Source organism: Pseudophryne corroboree, chromosome 3 (genome assembly GCF_028390025.1).
Source record: "Pseudophryne corroboree isolate aPseCor3 chromosome 3, aPseCor3.hap2, whole genome shotgun sequence".
NCBI classification, from domain to species: Eukaryota; Metazoa; Chordata; class Amphibia; order Anura; family Myobatrachidae; genus Pseudophryne; species Pseudophryne corroboree.
Genome location: NC_086446.1, coordinates 246,648,094 through 246,668,436, shown reverse-complemented (window position 1 = coordinate 246,668,436; position 20,343 = coordinate 246,648,094). Strand labels below are relative to the sequence as shown.

General features: G+C 43.1%; 1 protein-coding gene across 1 annotated transcript in view; it reads left to right on the top strand.

Moving 5' to 3' along the window:
* Positions 1–20,343, top strand: part of NFATC2 (nuclear factor of activated T cells 2) — a 202,036-nt gene that overhangs the window by 9,920 nt on the left and 171,773 nt on the right. The gene's annotated exons all lie outside the window — the stretch shown is intronic.

Below are 20,343 nucleotides of genomic sequence, written 5' to 3'. Positions count from 1 at the left end.
AGGTTAAATAGTCCTTTAACGTACTAAGGTTATTGTATATTTTTCCATAATAAGTAAAACTACCTAAACATAACTAGAAACACAAAGGGATGAATTATAAAGCAAATGAATGTAGAGAGAAAACACATTTCATGGCGCGCAGCGACACATTTCCCATGGACACTCCCTTAGATCTTCTGTACAAATTCAGCCACTGAACGCTCACTGAATGCTAGGCTTAACAGTTCATACATTAGAAGGCCTTGAAGTGTATTTTGCTAAATGATTGCCCATTCTTCCCCCAGTCCCAGATATAGGCTGTCAAATATGCTTATTAAAACATGCACATCGAAGAACCAAAATCTTGGAGATTAGCAAATTGCTTTTAGAAGAGATTGGAAAGTGTCTAATGTATGTTTTGTGGTTAGAGGGGGTAAAATGAACATTGTTACATAATAAATAATTCAGGTCTTTATCACTTCAATGCACTTTCAAAGCTGTACATTAAAGTCTATAAGAACTCTGAAATGAACAGTACATACTGTATCTGTATTTGTTAGAAGCAACATAGTTATAACATTCTACTAGTCCCCAAGGGACATGTTACTTATCTTTATTATGCCCCCTCCCATTGAGATTGGTGTGGGACTTGTGGAAGCGAAGAGTTCTGAAGTCCAGCTTCCGTACTCCCCAATTAAACTAACTTACCTACCAAGTAGTGCTCCCACGCTGGCATAGACACTGTCTATAGCATTGTGACAATGTATTAATGGTAGTAATCCACTGGAGACACACATTTCTGAATGGTTGGGCTAACAGCAAGAGGAGGTGGGGTTTTTGAAATATCAAATATTGGGTCTGATTCAGAGGTGGACGAAGACCCAGCCACATCTTTTGGTATTCACCCGTTTGTGACTTTATGCAAATACCGCTTCAAATCCTTTTGCTGGTGTAAACAGTGTTCATTATAGCACCTTGCACCTGTCACAAGCCATGCGGTTCCTCTTTGCTGCCTTAGATATTGCTCTCATCTCTCGGGTGCTTCTAACGTACTCTGATCTGTATCTCAGCAGTGAAATACAAACCAGAGTGTGCTAGAAGCACCAGAGCAGAGAGAGAGAGACACCTCAGGTAAAAAAAAGGACCCGCACGGGTTGTGACAGGTGCAAGGTGCTAGAATGGACACTAGGGGGGAATTCCAATGTTTGAAAAGTCGGTTGGGTGTTAGTTTTTTCCCTGTCTATTAGATAGAAAAAAACAGTCACCCAACTGACTTATCAAACAATTGAATATCCCCCTTGGAGTACATTTGTGACTAAGACGCCCACTTTGAACGTCTTTAAACACTGTAATAACCACCTGGCGTGTCTGTAAGTGCCACCATCAGTCGCACCACTGAAACTTGCATCAGCCTGTGGCAGGTGCAGATTTTTGTCTGCACATGGCCTCCTGTGTGAACAATGAAGCATCTGTGTACACAAACACTTGAGGGACACGCAGGTGACCAGCGCAGTGTTTCTGTTTAGCTACCTCCCAGTGATGCCCAGTACTTTTTCAAGACATTTCTGATCCTGTGTACCTCAATCGCAACTGACCCTCTGTGAGTACACACTGTAACGCGTACGATGTATGACTTTAGGGTTTTTCGCACATGTGCGGTAGCAAAAAACCCCACTACCTGCTCAACTCTGTGATTATCAACATTGCGTGCCACTCTGAACCAAGCCCATAATCTTATTATTCAGACTAATTTAAGCAGTGACGTAGCCATGGCAGATGGTATTTTGCTTCATATATGTACATGTATATGTATATAGTTTAAAGCTGAACATACACTATACAATTATCTGGCAGATTATCTGCCATATCTGGCTGGTTGGAATGAAAATCTGGTAATGCATACTTCCCAACATGACCCTCTGCAGGAGGGACAGAATGCTCTGCCCCTGGACTTCCCTCTTAATGTATGATTGCCATTACCTGTGCAATAGTCCAGGAGCGGAGCATTTTGTCCCTCCTGGAGAGGGGTCATGTTGGGAGGTATGGGTAATGGATGACAGCAAATTACCATTTGCTTCCAAACACTGGAAAACTGACAAAAACTGTCGTTCAAACAAATTGTTTAAATAATGGATTTAACCAAGTTGAATGAACGACGGGTTTTGTATATTTTCTAGTGTTTGGAAGCAAATTGTCGATAGTTATTTGCTCTCATTCATTACCAGATTTTCATTCCAATCAGCCAGATCTGGCAGATAATCTGCCAAATAATTGTATAGTGTATGCCCAGTTTAAGAAGCAAAATACACAAACTACAGTATTCCCATATCCCAACTGTGGGAGATTAACTGTTAAAGATGTCTATCTATGGAGTATGTGGGTGGGCTTGGATTGCCATGTAGACTGATCAATGCTGTCTGTAACCCCCCTCCCCCCCACATATACTAGCGATATATTGAGGCAATCCCCTAATACCCTATCTGTCTTGCCAGGTGTTTGGGGAAATTAAACATGTTTAAAAATACTGATCCCCCAATCCCGGTGGGGATCTGGGTACTGGGCATTTTTAACATTCTTAATTACCTTGATCACCCATGATGGATCGCCAAACATCGATGCCTGACTATATCCAGTCGGCAGATTGGTGGTGCCAGTGTGTCTGGGGATCATGCCCGCAGATGTATGGGGGGCTTTACACAATGCAGCAATTTATACGAGTAGCATGAACATCAAGCAATTAAACCCAGTCTATTGACTATAATAGGACGAGCAATTAACTTCATAAGATTCAGAACTGGAAATTCTACTTTGATCTACAGTATTTGCACAAAGTAGCTAAATGTAGCAGAGTTTATTATAAACTGATCTCATCCAATATATAATGTAACACATAACTATTCACAGCAATAAACACTGCACATCACTAAACAGAACAATAGTAAACACCATAACGTCTGAATCTGGGAAACAGATACTCTCGGGAACCATGGAAAAGATAAAATACATTTGTCATTTTCAAAATATTTATACTACTCCCTACATAAATATGCAGTAAATTAAAATACTTATTATGACGCACCCTAACCTAGTCTAGACAGTGCCATATTGATAACCTAAGCTCTGGATGCATGAATATTTATTAATCACCCAGAACTAGCATAATGGAAACCTCATTATGCCTTCTGTAAGTTACTGTAAACCTTGACTGGGTGATAGGAGACCATGCAATTAGCATACAGCACACAGTAGTTGCAGAGTATGTAGCAGCTCATACATCAAGCTATTATTATTTGCAGTAATAATTTAATTAAACATCATGGGTGGATTTCTCATTACTAAATACATTACACTCAAAACAAGTATTCTATGGTGGGAATTAATGGGAACCGACAGAGCAATTTAATTGCTGCTCCAGGTGCTCCTATCGGGCGTAAATGCCACAGGTGCACACATATTTGCTTGCGGCCTCCTGAGGTGGCAAGCAGGATTGTGCAAAAAGTCTGTGGGTTGGCCATGATAACCGGGACTTAAGATGGGTTTAGCCGCTTTATGTAGCTATACACTGGTCTATCTGGGTGCGACAAGTGCTATAATTAATGTCCGCACAAAACAACTGAATTCCTCTGACGAGCACCCATTAATTAGTGCGGTGCATAAACAATTGAATTCCCCCTAAAAATGTATAATAAAGATATGGGCCTACTTCATTTTATACTTCTATGCCCCCATATGTACTCTAAGGAGCATATTCAACTAGCGACAATGGACGCCAGGTGCGGGCGTTCCAACGGTTTCCCGGGCACCTTGTCACCACCTAAAGTTTTCTCTTGCGCTCCATAGAGGTGCATAGGAAAATCTGCCATGTTGCTGTACTGTAATTATCCGCACATTGTTGATAACTGAATACCCCATAAGAACCTGGCTTTTCACAGAGGACCTGAAAGAATACTCATCATTTGAGAACTACAGGAATGTTTTTAACTGTTTGTTGTGGGCAAATATTTACCATGCCGAGAGCGTTACATCCAGGCTTTATGTACATTTGTGGTCATTATGTGGAGGACTCTGCTGAGGTCACTGTAGGAAAAGCATGCTTGGCACATTCTGTAACGCCTCCCTTTTACATAACCATACAATGCCCAATTCAGCATATTTTGCAGATACGGTGATGTATATATGATGAACCAATTGGTACTATCAGCAGCTTAGGCAATAGCTCTGGAATTCTCTGACCACTGCCAAGAACCTATGAGTGAGTCATTTCATTCTCAAGATTTCATTTTCCTTTACGTCCAGTGAAATGAATTATTGTGCTCGGCTAAAATAGAGCCTGCGTTTGTCACTGCTACACTTCTTTTCCAGCCATGTTGTGGGCTTTACACGAAACACTGCGCTTATTCAGTGCTTAACTAAACAGGACAGATGAAAGAGCCATTCTAAATATGAAGCCGCTGCTGTTTTTGGAGGCTTTTAAATTCTTACAGAAACTATTACCACAGTGATCTTTACTGCAGCCACCAGGAGGGTCATTTTAATTTATTTTGAATAATTAGGCAGGTCTAAATATTACGGGTAAATTAAATAACAGCTGATCATTCCATACTGCAATTCATGAAATGTGTTTATGGATAAGTATTTCAAAGACATCATCCAAACTACAGTATATAGGGAGGAAGGGCTCTAAATAGCCTGCTATGTAGAAATGGACTGTTTTGGTTTAGTGGTCATAAAACAGGACATTCATTTTACATTCAAAAGTTCATTTTACTAAATACCTACCTGGAGTAAATGTCATACATTGCCCAATTAGTAGCTTCAGAGTGTATTTCTCTTAAATTAATTTCAACTACCACATAAAACAAAAAAAACAAAAAAAAAAAAAAAACCAACAGCTCTACAGAACTGGTTGAATATTATCACCACTGCGCGTTACACTGAGACTGATGAAGCACCTATGTGGAAGCACCACAAATTAAATTAGGAACTAAAGTGGACTATGGGGGAGATTTATCAAACTTGGAGAGAAAAGGTAGATAGAGATGAAGTACTAACCAATCAGCTTTTGCTATACCACAGCCTGTGTTTGAAAAATGACAGGAGCTGATTGGTTGGTACCTTATCTCTCTCCACGATAAATTTCCCCCAATTAATATAAAATAACACTATAAAAAGTGTGATTTCTAGTTAAACTGGAGCATGTACCTACCTGTTCATATATAATTTTTTTTTAAGTAAATGTGTTCTATTGTATTTTTGTGTACAATTATTAACGTCCATGAAATCAATCTAGCAAAACACTAACTTGGTTATTAGAGAAATCATCCATTTAAACCCAAGCTCATTTGAAGTATACATATCACATAGCTAAATTGCAATTAGCTGAAATAAATAATAAGAATTTACTCACCGGTAATTCTATTTCTCGTAGTCCGTAGTGGATGCTGGGTACTCCGTAAGGACCATGGGGAATAGACGGGCTCCGCAGGAGACTGGGCACTCTAAAAGAAAGATTAGGTACTATCTGGTGTGCACTGGCTCCTCCCTCTATGCCCCTCCTCCAGACCTCAGTTAGGGAAACTGTGCCCGGAAGAGCTGACACTACAAGGAAAGGATTTGGAATCCAGGGTAAGACTCATACCAGCCAGACCAATCACACCGTACAACTCGTGATAACTATACCCAGTTTACAGTATGAATAACAACTGAGCCTCACTGAACAGATGGCTCATAACAATAACCCTTTAGTTAAGCAATAACTATATACAAGTATTGCAGAAAATCCGCACTTGGGACGGGCTCCCAGCATCCACTACGGACTACGAGAAATAGAATTACCGGTGAGTAAATTCTTATTTTCTCTGACGTCCTAGTGGATGCTGGGTACTCCGTAAGGACCATGGGGATTATACCAAAGCTCCCAAACGGGCGGGAGAGTGCGGATGACTCTGCAGCACCGCATGAGCAAACTCAAGGTCCTCCTCAGCCAGGGTATCAAACTTGTAGAATTTTGCAAACGTGTTTGACCCCGACCAGGTAGCAGCTCGGCAAAGTTGTAATGCCGAGACCCCTTGGGCAGCCGCCCAAGAAGAGCCCCCTTCCTCGTGGAATGGGCTTTTACTGATTAAGCATGCGGCAGTCCAGCCGCAGAATGTGCAAGTTGAATCGTGCTACAGATCCAGCGAGCAATAGTCTGCTTAGAAGCAGGAGCACCCAGTTTGTTGGGTGCATGCAGGATAAACAGCGAGTCAGTTTTTCTGACTCTAGCCGTCCTGGAAACATAGATTTTCAGGGCCCGGACTACGTCCAGCAACTTGGAATCCTCCAAGTCCCGAGTAGCCGCAGGCACCACAATAGGTTGGTTCAAAAGAAACGCTGATACCACCTTAGGGAGAAATTGGGTACGAGTCCTCAATTCTACCCTGTCCATATGGAAGATCAGATAAGGGCTTTTACATGACAAAGCCGCCCATTCTGACACACGCCTAGCCGAAGCCAAGGCCAAAAGCATGACCACTTTTCACGTGAGATACTTCAACTCCACGGTCTGAAGTGGCTCAAAACAATGTGATTTTAGGAAATCCAACACTACGTTGATATCCCAAGGTGCCACTGGAGGCACAAAAAAGGGGCTGAATATGCAGCACTCCCTTAACAACGTCTGAACTTCAGGCAGCGTCTTTCCTAGCCTTTAACAGCGTAGGAATCACTTCATCTGGAACGCCCTTTTCCGTTAGGATCCGACGTTCAACCGCCAAGCCTTCAAACGCAGCCGCGGTAAGTCTTGGAACAGACAGGGCCCCTGCAGTAACAGGTCCTGTCTGAGAGACAGAGGCCATGGGTCCTCCGAGATCATTTCTTGTAGTTCTGGGTGCCAAGTTCTTCTTGGCCCATCCGGAACTACGAATATAGGGGGTAATTCCAAGTTGATCGCAGCAGGATTTTTGATAGCAACTGGGCAAAACCATGTGCACTGCAGGGGGGGCAGATGTAACATGTGCAGAAAAAGTTAGATTTGGGTGGGTTATTTTATTTCTGTGCAGGGTAAATACTGGCTGCTTTATTTTTACACTGCAAATTAGATTGCAGATTGAACACACCACACCCAAATCTAACTCTCTCTGCACATGTTATATCTGCCTCCCCTGCAGTGCACATGGTTTTGCCCAGTTGCAATCAAAAATTCTGCTGTGATCAACTTGGAATTACCCCCATAGTTCTTACTCCTTTCTTACTTACTATCCTCCGTTCCTTGGGTATGAGAGGAAGAGGAGGGAACACATAAACCGACTGGTACACCCACGGTGACACTAGTGCGTCCACAGCTATCGCCTGAGGGTCTCTTGACCTGGCGCAATACTTTTTTAGCTTTTTGTTGAGGCGGGACGCCATCATGTCCACCTGTGGCCGTTCCCAACGGTCTACAATCTGCGTGAAGACTTCTGAATGAAGTCCCCACTCTCCCGGGTGGAGGTCGTGCCTGCTGAGGAAGTCTGCTTCCTAGTTTTCCACACCCGGAATGAACACTGCTGACAGTGTTAGCACGTGATTCTCCGCCCATCGGAGAATCCTTGTGGCTTCTGCCAACGCCATCCTGCTTCTTGTGCCGCCTTGTCGGTTTACATGGGCGACAGCCGTAATGTTGTCTGACTGAATCAGCACCAGCTGGTTTTGAAGCAGGGGTTCTGCTTGACTTAGGGCATTGTAAATGGCCCCTAGGTCCAGAATATTTGTGTGTAGGGAAGTCTCCTGACTCGACCATTGTCCTTGGAAGTTTCTTCCCTGAGTGACCTATACTGGCTCAACTAGGACTTTAAACTTTAGCAAAGCCAACTTTGAAATGATGAGGGTATTTTTCAGGGATATTGAATGGGAAGGTTTGTTTTTAGGAAAAAATACTACGGAGAAATGGGAGGTACTAAAATTCCTGCTAGCTAAAAATACACTCAAATATATTCCTATGAGTAGCAAAAAAGGGAATAAAAATCATAAACCGATGTGGCTTAACAAAAAGATTAAGGAACTTATGGGCAAGAAAAGGCGAGCATTTAAAAAATACAAATCTGACGGGGATGCAGAGTCATTTCAGCACTATAAGGAATGTAACAAAAATTGCAAAAAGGAAATAAGAGCGGCTAAAGTAGAAACTGAAAAACTAGTAGCAAAGGAAAGCAAAGCGAATCCCAAAAAATTATTTAAATACATTAATAGCAAGAGATTAAAAAAGGAGAGTATAGGCCCTTTGAAAGACAAGTTGGGAGTCTTAAGCAAAAATGATAATGACATAGCGGACACACTAAATGAGTTTTTTTCAACAGTATTCACTAGAGAGGACCCAATTCAGGGACTGACACACAATCTCAATAATGACAATATCACACTGATAGGTACTTATTTAAGCGAGGAAGTAGTCTGTGACCGATTAAAACATTTAAAGATTAATAAATCACCAGGGCCCGATGGTATTCATCCAAGGGTTCTAATGGAGCTTCACTCTGAACTGGCAAAACCGCTATCTTTGATCTTTGAGGATTCAGTTATATCAGGTATGGTTCCCAAAGACTGGCGTATAGCGGAAGTAGTGCCTATATTCAAAAAGGGAAGTAAAGCTGAACCAGGTAATTATAGACCAGTTAGTCTTACATCTATAGTGGGGAAAGTATTGGAAGGTATTCTAAGAGATAGTATTCAGAAGTTCCTTGAAACCAATAAGGTCATTAAAAGGAATCAACATGGGTTTATGAAGGACAGATCCTGTCAAACCAACTTACTTGGCTTTTATGAAATAGTAAGCGCAAACCTAGATCAGGGTAAAGACGTGGATGTAATCTTTTTAGACTTTGCCAAAGCGTTCGATACTGTACCACACATGAGACTTATATACAAGCTACAAGAATCAGGGCTAGGAAGCACAATATGCACTTGGGTCAAAAACTGGTTAGATAATAGGAAGCAGCGCGTTGTGGTTAATGGATCTTTTTCAACTTGGACTGAAGTGCTAAGTGGTGTGCCGCAAGGCTCAGTATTAGGACCGCTATTGTTCAATATTTTCATTAACGACCTAACGGAAGGTCTAGAGAGCATGGTGTCAATTTTTGCAGATGATACCAAATTATGTAAGGCTATAAATACAGAGGAGGATGCCGAGTCTCTTCAGAACGACTTAGTTAAATTAGAAGCATGGGCAGCCAAATGGAGAATGCGCTTCAACACAGACAAGTGTAAGGTAATGCACTGTGGTAGCAAGAACAAAAATTACACCTACCTACTAAATGGGGTAAAATTAGGGGATTCTGTACTGGAAAAGGACTTAGGTGTCCTCATAGATAGCAAGCTAAGAAGTAGTATCCAAAGTAGGACTGCAGCAAAGAAGGCTAATAAGATATTAGCATGCATAAAACGGGGTATTGATGCTAGGGACGAGAGTATTATACTCCCGTTATATAAATCACTAGTGAGGCCACACCTTGAATACTGTGTACAGTTCTGGGCACCGTACTACAAAAAGGATATCCTGGAGCTTGGAAAGGTACAGAGGAGGGCGACCAAACTAATTAAGGGCATGGAGACGATGGAATACAAGGAAAGGCTTGAAAGACTAGGCATGTTTACATTGCAAAAGCGGAGACTAAGAGGGGATATGATCAACATCTACAAATATATAAGGGGACAATACACAGAGCTTGCGCGGGACCTGTTTTTGGTTAGATCAACACAGAGGACTCGTGGACACTCGCTCAGGTTAGAGGAGAGGAGATTCCGCACAATACGGCGTAAAGGCTTTTTCACGGTAAGGACAATACGTGTTTGGAATTCCCTGCCCGAGGGAGTTGTAATGGCGGAATCTGTCAACACCTTTAAGAATAGGTTAGATAAATTCCTATTGGAAAAGGATATCCAGGGGTATGGTGCATAGTCATGCATTATAGTTACTATAAATAGGGATAAAATGCAATGGCTGACAGCAGCATCAGTCAGAAATTTTAGTCAAATCATCATGCATAGGACACCACAAATAGGTTGAACTCGATGGACAATTGTCTTTTTTCAACCTCAGATACTATGTTACTATGTTACCCTGGTACACACCGTCGGTGCCGTGGACAGACCAAACGGCAACGTCTGGAATTGGTAATGGCAATTCTGTACCACAACCTTGAGGTACTCCTGGTGAGGTGGGTAAATGGGGACCTTTAGGTAAGCCTCCATGATGTCCAGTGACACCATAAAATCCCCCTCTTCCAGGCTTGCAATAACCGCCCTGAGCGATTCTATTTTGAACTTGAACTTCCTTATATAAGTGTTCAAGGATTTCAAATTTAGAATGGGTCTCACCGAACCGTCTGGTTTCGGTATCACAAACATTGTGGAATAGTAACCTCGTCACTGTGGAAGGAGAGGAACTTTGATTATCACCTGCTGGAGGTACAGCTTGTGACTTGCCGCCAGTACTACCTCCCTTTCCTTGGGAGTAGCAGGCAAGGCTGATTTGAGGTAACGGCGAGGGGGAGAAGTCTCGAACTCCATCTTGTATCCCTGAGATACCTGTAGAACCCAGAGATCCACCCGTGAGCGAACCCACTGGTCGCTGAAGTTCCGGAGACGGGCCCCCACCGCACCTGGCTCCACCTGTGGAGCCCCAGCGTCATGCGGTGGACTTAGTGGAAGCAGGGGAGCATATTTGTTCCTGGGAACTGGCTGTCTGGTGCAGCTTTTCCCCTCTACCCCTGCCTCTGGGCAGAAAGGATGCGCCTCTTACCCGCTTGCCTTTCTGAGGCCGAAAGGACTGTACTTGATAATACGGTGCTTTCTTAGGCTGTGAGGGAACCTGAGGTAAAAAAGTCGACTTCCCAGCTGTTGCTGTGGACACGAGGTCCGAGAGACCGTCCCCAAACAGTTCCTCTCCCTTATAAGGCAAAACTTCCATGTGCCTTTTAGAATCAGCATCACCTGTCCACTGCCGAGTCCATAAAACTCTCCTGGCAGAAATGGACATTGCATTAATTCTAGATGCCAGCCGGCAAATGTCCCTCTGTGCATCTCTCATATATAAGACTACGTCTTTAATATGCTCTATAGTTAGCAAAATAGTATCTCTGTCAAGGGAATCAATGTTATCTGACAGGGAATCAGACCATGCTGCTGCAGCACTACACATCCATGCTGAAGCAATAGCAGGTCTCAGTATAGTACCTGAGTGTGTATACACAGACTTCAAGATAGCCTCCTGCTTTCTATCTGCAGGCTCCTTTAAGGCGGCCGTATCCTGAGACGGCAGTGCCACCTTTTTTGATAAGCGTGTGAGCGCCTTGTCCACCCTAGGAGATGTCTCCCAGCGTAACCTATCCGTTGGCGGGAAAGGGTACGCCGTCAGTAACCTCTTAGAAATTACTCGTTTCTTATCAGGGGAACACCACGCTTCTTCACACAGTTCATTCAACTCATCAGATGGGGGAAAAGTCACTGGCTGCTTTTTCTCCCCAAACATAATACCCTTTTTTGTGGTAACCGGGTTTATGTCAGCAATGTGTAAAACATCTTTCATAGCCGTAATCATACATCGGATGGCCCTTGTGGACTGTACATTTATCTCATCCTCGTCGACACTGGAGTCAGACTCCGTGTCGACATCTGTGTCTGCCATCTGAGTCAGCGGGCGTTTTTGAGCCCCTGATGGCCTCTGAGACGCCTGGGCAGGTGCGGGCTGAGATGCCGACTGTCCCATGGCTGTCACGTCGTCAAACCTTTTATGTAAGGAGTTGACACTGTCGGTTAAAACCTTCCACATTTCCATCCACTCCGGTGTCGGCCCCGCAGGGGGCGACATCACACTTATCGGCTCCTGCTCCGCCTCCACGTAACCCTCCTCATCAAACATGTCGACACAGCCGTACCGACACACCGCACACACACAGGGAATGCTCTGACTGAGGACAGGACCCCACAAAGTCCTTTGGGGAGACAGAGAGAGAGTATGCCAGCACACACCACAGCGCTATATAATCAGGGATTTACACTAACAAAAGCGATTTTCCCTATGCATGTAGAGGCGGCACTCAGTAAATAAGATACAACGAGGCAGGTCTCTGCAACAACATTTCGAAGTTTCGAAGTAACCTGAAGACGAAGTAAAACTTCGAAACGTTGATGCAGAGACCTGCCTCATTGTATCTTATTTACTGAGTGCTGTCTCTACATGCATATGTTGGACCTGTTGCTGACAGTTACCTAGGAGGGCACCGGGACAGCATTACAAGTAACTGGAGTGCTACCAGTATTGTGAGGGTTATATATATATATATATATATATATATATAGCAGAGAGAAGAACGTGGCACTCACGGCAAGTTTCAATAATCACAACCACAGCATATAGCGTAGAGCTCTACGCTATATGCTGTGGTTGTGATTATTGAAACTTGCCGTGAGTGCCACGTTCTTCTCTCTGCTATTATCCTGTATCTACGAAGGCACCGGCTCTTAAGGTTTACAAGCGTTTTGGAGTGCCTTGTCCACCGTTCTATATATATATATATATATATGTGTGTGTGTGTGTGTGTAGTGTGTGTGTGTGTGTGTGTGTGTGTGTGTGTGTGTGTGTATATGTATATATATATGTTTATTGAGAGTCAGCAGTGACATGAGGCACCGGATTGGCAGTCTTACTATCCATGTGGACATCTATTGAGGATAGTAACCTGCAGCAAGCGAAGCAAGCCACCGTGGCGAGTGAAGCGGACCTAAGAGGGTGCACGTTTTAATGTTCCGGACAAGTATAATGATGTTCTGGAGCATTATGCTAACCCAGGGGTCTGAACTTGAGCTATATATACAGTATATATGTATATATATGTGTGTGTGTCTACATACAGTCTCTCATTGTATCAAACTATAGGTGTGCCAGGCTTGTGTACATTTCAAATGTTATATTGATACATTGCTAGCCTTACCTGACTTATCAACATTCAGTATCACCAGCACCGAGGAGAAACATACCAGTCAAGGTATTCTGGGACTTGTAGTGCTGTTCCAGGAGAACTCCTGCTCACCGACACTGGGCGCATGACATAATCTTCCAGAAACAAGTGCGGAGGTCATGTGATCGGTATTCGGTAGCAGCCAATGAGCGCGGTTGGTCCCTCCCAGAAGGATCAGGCTTTGGTCAGGGTTGGTTCTATATCGGAGGGGCTGAAGGGACCTTGTGACGTATTGAGGGGAGGAGCTACGTCATCAGGGGGAGGAGCTACGGGCGAACAGGGTACCCGAAAAGTACCCTCGCGGGCTCGCTTCGCTCGCCACGCTTCGGGCACGGTGGCTCGCTCCGCTCCGCTCACCACCTAATTACTAAAGGTTGGTTCTATATCGGAAGGGGCTGAAGGGACCTTGTGACGTTTTGAGGGGAGGAGCTACGTCACCAGGGGGAGGAGCTACGGGCGAACAGGGTACCCGAAAAGTACCCTCGCGGGCTCGCTTCGCTCGCCACGCTTCGGGCACGGTGGCTCGCTCCGCTCCGCTTCGCTCACCACCTAATTACTAAAGGTAATAGTTGGTGGCGTGGATAGTAGAGGAACTATCCCGCTGGCCTAGCTCCCCCCCCTTGCGTCGTAACTCCTCCCCCTTACGGAAAAGGTCCCTTAGCCCACTTGATTCTAGCATCTACCATGCTTGGTCAGTGTGCTCAGCTCAGCTGTGCCCATGACAAATGTAACTCTGCCTGGCAGCCGGTAACGTGTGGAGGGAATGGAAGTGAGAGGCAGGTAGGGCCGGGACTCGTGAGAGCCAGGTGATATCAGGGCATTAGGCACCAGCTGTACTGACCTCTCTACAGTGAAGTCTGTCAGTTATCTCTGTATATGAGGACTGGTAACATGATGCCCTTAGGAAGTCCCTGATACAGTGTGTGCCGCCACGACGTGCGTGCTAGTACCCATCTACTCTGCAGCTACACCTGCTGGCAGCACAGGTTGCCCCATGCCCTGTCATTGCATCTGCAGCAGCTGTGCACCCCCAGATTACCTACTTGTGAATTTCTTGTTACTAAATAAACAATCCGTCGGTCACACATTACCTATAATTAAGTTGTCTCCTTTCTCACAGTCCTTTCCTTATAACATCCTGCTGTGAGAAGGAGGCCGGTATAGTTAGTTACATATACAGAGCCATTAATGCCTATGTATGTGTGTAAGTGATCAGTACTTGGGCATTTACATTGTCTTAATCTATGTTATACTGTAGGTGCTAATTTTAGCTAAATACATGTAAAAGGATGTTAAAGCAACTATCATTGCACCAAGTGAGACTATGGGGGTAATTCAGAGTTGATCGCAGAAGCAAATTTGTTAGCAGTTGGGCAAAACCATGGGGGTCATTCCAAGTTGATCGCTCGCTAGTAGTATTTAGCAGCCATACAACCGCATTGTCGCCGCCCACCGCTGAGTGTATTTTAGCTTTGCAGAAGTGCGAACGTTTGTGCAGCAGAGCGCCTGCAAAATCTTTTTGTGCAAAATAAGACCAGCCCTGTAGTTACTCTTTGTGTGCATTGATTCTAACGATGGAGGGGACGGCTTTTGACGTCACACACCCGCCCAGCCACGCCTGCGTTTTTTCTGCCACGCTGGCGTTTTTCTAAGCACTTCCTGAAAACGGTCAGTTGCCACCCAGAAACGCCCACTTCATGTCAATCTTCCTGCGTTCGGCTGTGCGACTGGAATATTCGTTACACTCTGTGCAAACCCACGATGCTCATTGTACCCGTACAATGCGCCTACGTATTGCAGTGCTGATTTTTAGCCTGATCGCTGCGCTGCGAACAACGGCAGCTAGCGATCAACTCGGAATGAACCCCCCCATGTGCGCTGCAGGAGGCAGGCTTGGACTGGCCCACAGGGGTACAGGGGAAACCACCGGTGGGCCCTACTGCCTGGGGGCCCACCTACTGCTCTAAGGATCAGGTTCCAGACTGTGCACTTGCATTATACATTATACATATGTTACCGTACACTGGACTATGGTGTATTTTCTGCAGTACATTGCTGTTATTAACTGTTATTAATCTGGTACATTATCATGCATGCAGCAACTGAATTTACTGTATATATTTATGAAGGGGCCTAGAAGTTGTACGCTCTAATGCATAGCTCCCAACTGTCCCGATTTTGGCTGGACAATCCCGTTTTTCACGGTCTGTCCCGCTGTCCCACCCGCGGGTCGCAGTGTCCCAGGGTGGCAGGGCAGTTGAGAGATCCCTCCCTGTCGCTCGCTGATCTGATCAGCGCACAGTGTCTATTCACGACAGAGAGGGACAGGGGGCATGGCCAGCAGCTCTGACAAAAATGGGGGTGTGGCTTGCAATAGCGGCACTTGCCATGAGGCCACGCCCCGTACCGATAGACCACGCCCCCTAATTTTGGGCGTGCATTGAAGGCGCGCGTTGGTGTCCCTCCTCGGCAGTCCGCAAAGTTGGGAAGAATGTTTAATGGTTAGTCAAACCAATGAGGTGGCAGGCCACAACCCCTCTGCAGACTGTCTACACCCCTAACATGAGCCCCTACCACTGCATTTCCCCAGTGGGCCCTACATGCCCCAGTCCGACACTGGCAGGGGGGCAGATATAATATGTGCAGAGAGAGTTAGATTTGGGTTGGGTGTGTTCAAACTGAAATCTAAATTGCAGTGTAAAAATAAAGCAGCCAGTATTTACCCTGTACAGAAACAAAATAACTCACCCAACTCTAACTCTCTCTGCACATGTTATATCTGCCAACCTGCCGTGCACATGGTTTTGCCCAACTACTAACAAATTTGCTGCTGCGATCAACTCTAAATTACCCCCTATATCATTTTTTCTTACGTGTTTATGTTTGATTTGTTTTTTGCACACTATTTGTTCTATTCAGTGAATTTGAAGCACTACAAAGCAATGGAAAATCTATACATGTATGTTTCTCATGTATAGACTCAGGTAAAATACACATAAGAAACTCTAGGTGAGCTGTGCTGTCTATATTGAGAACAAGGACAATGTATTGATAATTGGAAATACTTTTTGGCAATAAATGCAATGCGCGCTGGTACATAAGGTAGAACTAAAGACTGTTGTAACAGTGTAGTTCAGGTCCATGTTATAGACTGTGAAGGCATAACTACCACAGTTATCTGGCAATTTGCAGCAAGCAACCTCTGCAGATTTTTTTTTTTTTTAGTGAATAAAATTCTTATAGCAGATGATACCCCCTTCATGAAGCATCAAAATGCACAATTTTCCTTTGTTACAAATGTACACTGATCTAGGTCATTTTTACCTGGCTTATTATCTAAAATGGTACAGGTTTCACCAGCACCACATGGGTTAATCTTCCTTCTAACAGCCAGCAGAAGAAAGTCCGTTTCTTAAAGATTGAGGCCTGAGTGTGTGTAATAATTTATATTATGATGAACCACTGAAATCCTCTAATTACAGCAAATTGCTAGAGGTTTTTAGGAAGATAAACAGAGTGTTCTTAACGTCCACTTTTCTCAGTAGTCTTGTCCCTAATCTGATCAATATATATGTCCATTACTAAATAACATAACCATTCGCCACAAGTCCATTTGTCTGCCTTGTTTGTTTTCTCCTAGTTTTAAACATAGCCATGAGCAGGAAACAGTCAATGCAATGTGCGTAATCTGTATGCGCAGGGCTTCTTAACCTACAGTTCTGGTTTCAAAATAGGCCACTATCCCTTGTACAGTACGTAGATTGGGTTCCCACAATACTGTCTTAATAAACTTTTGTGTACAGCCAACTAATGTACTAGACATTTATCATATATTAAATATATAGTATGTCCTTAATGTTATATATTCTTATTAAGTATACTTATTCAAAATAACATACTTAATTGTAGACCACTGAGATAAAAGAAAATACAATGAAGTATTTATGAAAATCAGATCAGTTCTTTGCTGTGTTGATTCAGAGCTAGTTTGTTTCATAGCCAAAAGTTCAAGGATCATGTATGTTGATTTGTGATGGTAATTCTGTAATGGGGAGAAATTAGTTTGGATTTTTTTTTCCGTTATTGGAAGAACAGAAAATCATTCTTAAATTCATGTCGGTGAATAGGAAAAAGATTCAATCAATGAGAGGGATGCACTGCAGGGCCTATAACTGGAGCCCAATAATTCTTAATCATACGTTCTGTCCTGGGCATAACTATATCCAGACAGACAAATGCTTTCTCAGTCCTATAATAAATTGTTTCAGTGAAATATGGACCTAATTCTCTGCATTGGTTTTGTTTCTTGTATCATTAATTAAGCCGTTAAAAAGATAACAAACGTTTGCATGTTTCATCGCAAATTCTTTGAGATTCTATTTTTGATTGATTTTTTTAGTTATTATCCTTTATTCTGTTCTGCAAGATAATAACCATTAGTTATTTACATGTGATATCAGGAGTAGACTAATTACTGGAGATAGTATAATATAATATCATAACCCCTGCCCCTTTCGGAGCCAAGTATCAAGTAAGCTTGTTTAAGCATTACAAAAATATTTGCAATCCTTAAACATTTACAGTTGAACTACATCTTAGGTTGTGTACACACTATGGGGTCTATTCAATTATGTTCAATTGATGTCGGATCCTTTCCAACGGAAAGGATCCGACATTTCAGTATTAAATTTGCGGCCAAATTCAACAGGTTTTGGCCGTTTCCGACAATGCAATCCGACTTTTGTTAAAGTCAAATTGACATTGTCGAAAATGGGGCAAAAACCTGTCGGATTTGGGCACTAATCCGATAAAACATGTGGGCTAATCCGCAGATCCACGTGTTTTCTGACAAGTCGGAATAGATGACTAGTAGGATACACAGCAGTTTGATTAAATAGGTCGAATCTGGATTCGACCTTAAAATGTCGGAAAGTGCTGTTTTTCTGACAAGTCGGGAATTCCGACTTGAATTGCTTAGATCCCTATGCTAATATGCCCAATTGCGCTTTCCTGTGGGTTGCATGTGATATCTTCTGGTTGGTTGTGCCGTACAACCAATCAGAAAATTTTACATACAACCCGGTGCAGCTTATGGAGGACGGAATGAGGGATCGTTCTGTCGTTCTTAACTTGTTCTGGTGTGTACTCTAATATGTCATGTGGCCCGTTGGCTGGCATATAGGCCGGGTACACAAAGTTCTAATGTGTACCCAGCCTTAGAAATAGTTGGCTTGTGGGGAAACCTAATCGTGCATTGTAGTAAGTATTAAGAGATATTTCTTTAGTGGACAGAGCTGATCACACAGGCAGATTTAGTCACAAACCTTTTTAGATAACCTGAGCTGATCAGTGTATTTGCACTTAGGCTGAGTGCTGAATCATGTGGGGAGATGAGGGAACTCATCAGGGCCATTGAGATGCCCACAGGGGGCATGCCCAAATCCTGGAGGCATAGCCACACCCCCTTCTGACGGCAGCCATGTTCCCCACTGAATGTTAGTCATGTCCAATAATGAGGCAGATAATTTTGATTAGATCATATTTTAGAATGTCAAATAACTTCACCCATACAAGACAATATCTACACACACATAACTCGACAACTTAGCAGAGGTATAGCATTTCTACATGAAGGAACATTTTAGTTGAATAGTTTAAATTGCATCTCTGCAAACATGGAGATTTGTGTGTCTCACAAAATAGTGTTCTCTTGACAAAAACAAATTGGCAAAAAATGTATCTGCTTTTAATTTATTTTTCTGGTGATTTTTCTTAAAGTGTAAAAAGCAAATGAATACTAGCAAACACTTCTAATGGAGTTTAACACAGGTAATGGCAATAGGGTTCTGACATCTTAATGCTACATGTAGGAGTCTAGTACACAAAAAAATACTTACAAAATTTCCTTATCTGAGGAACACTTTCATTTTTAAACTCTCATCACCTTTTATGATCCATTAAATCCATGGAAGCAAAGTATCTTTTTTGAACTGCAGCAGTGAGGAGTAACGCTGTTTTGTTCATGATGCCCAACATTTGGTAGCACTTGCCCATCACTCCAGGTCTCTGGCTAGTAAAGGGTACTGTAGCTAGCTGGCTATATCAGAGCCATACCTAGACATTTTGGTGCCCTGTGGCAGAAGGAGAATACCCCCCCATTCCCCTCCCCTGTATTCAAAATAGGGACAGTGTGCACGTTCCAAAACTATAGGGGCATGGGCACAGACTAGTATCAATTCATATTACACCACACAGTAGTGTCAGTTAGTTGCATGACACCACACAATAGTTCCTTTATAAACATTACACCACACAATAGAGCCATATATACACTTTACATACACTTTACACAACAGTTGAGCCCCTTATACACATTACACCGTAGTAGAGCTGCTTATACACGTTAAGCCACAGTAGAGCCCCTTTTACATGTTACACCACAGCAGAGCCCTGTATAAACTTTATGCCATAGTAGAGACCCTTATATACATTACTCCACAGTAGAGCCCCTTATACACATTATGTCACAGTAGAGACGCTTATACATATTAACACCACAGTAGATCCCCTTCTACATGTTACGCTACAGTAGAGCCTCTTATACATGTTACACCACAGTAGAGCCACTTATATATGTTACACCACAGTAGAGCACCTTATGCACGTTATGCTACAGTAAAGCCCCTTCTACACGTTATGCCAAAATAGAGTACCTTATACACGTTATGCCAAAATAGAGCCCCTTATACACGTTACACCACAGTAGAGCCATTTATACGCATTATGCCATGGTAGAGCCTCTTATACCTGTTACACCACACTAGTGCCACTTATACATATTACGCTACAGAAGACTCCCTTATACACATTATGGGCAGGATGCACGGCACATCGCATTTTGCATGTAATACATCCTGACAGTCATCAAAAGCATAATTAACACCATATGCCTGAAGAAAGTCACAAGGGACAGCTCTCCTGATAGGAGCTGTCCTTTACTGTGTGGGTACTGCCGGGTCTAGGATCCAGGAGTCCTTCTGCGCATGTGTTGAGAAACACAACACACACGCTGTGGGGGTGCTGGGAAGGATCCGATTGCAATGATGTCTGATAATTGATCAGATTGCTTTGATACAATCACAGTGTGAGTCCAGCATTAGGTAGCAAATATTAAACCCTAATGCAAAGACAGCTTCAAGAACATTACTTTGATTTAAAATGTGTATGTATATATATATATATATATATATATATATATATATATGTATATATATATACATACATACATACATACATACATATAATATAATATATGAGCACTGCTTATTCATAAAATCACACTTCTTCATCCAGTGTCACACTACTGGCCAGCTATGACAGGCCACTTTGT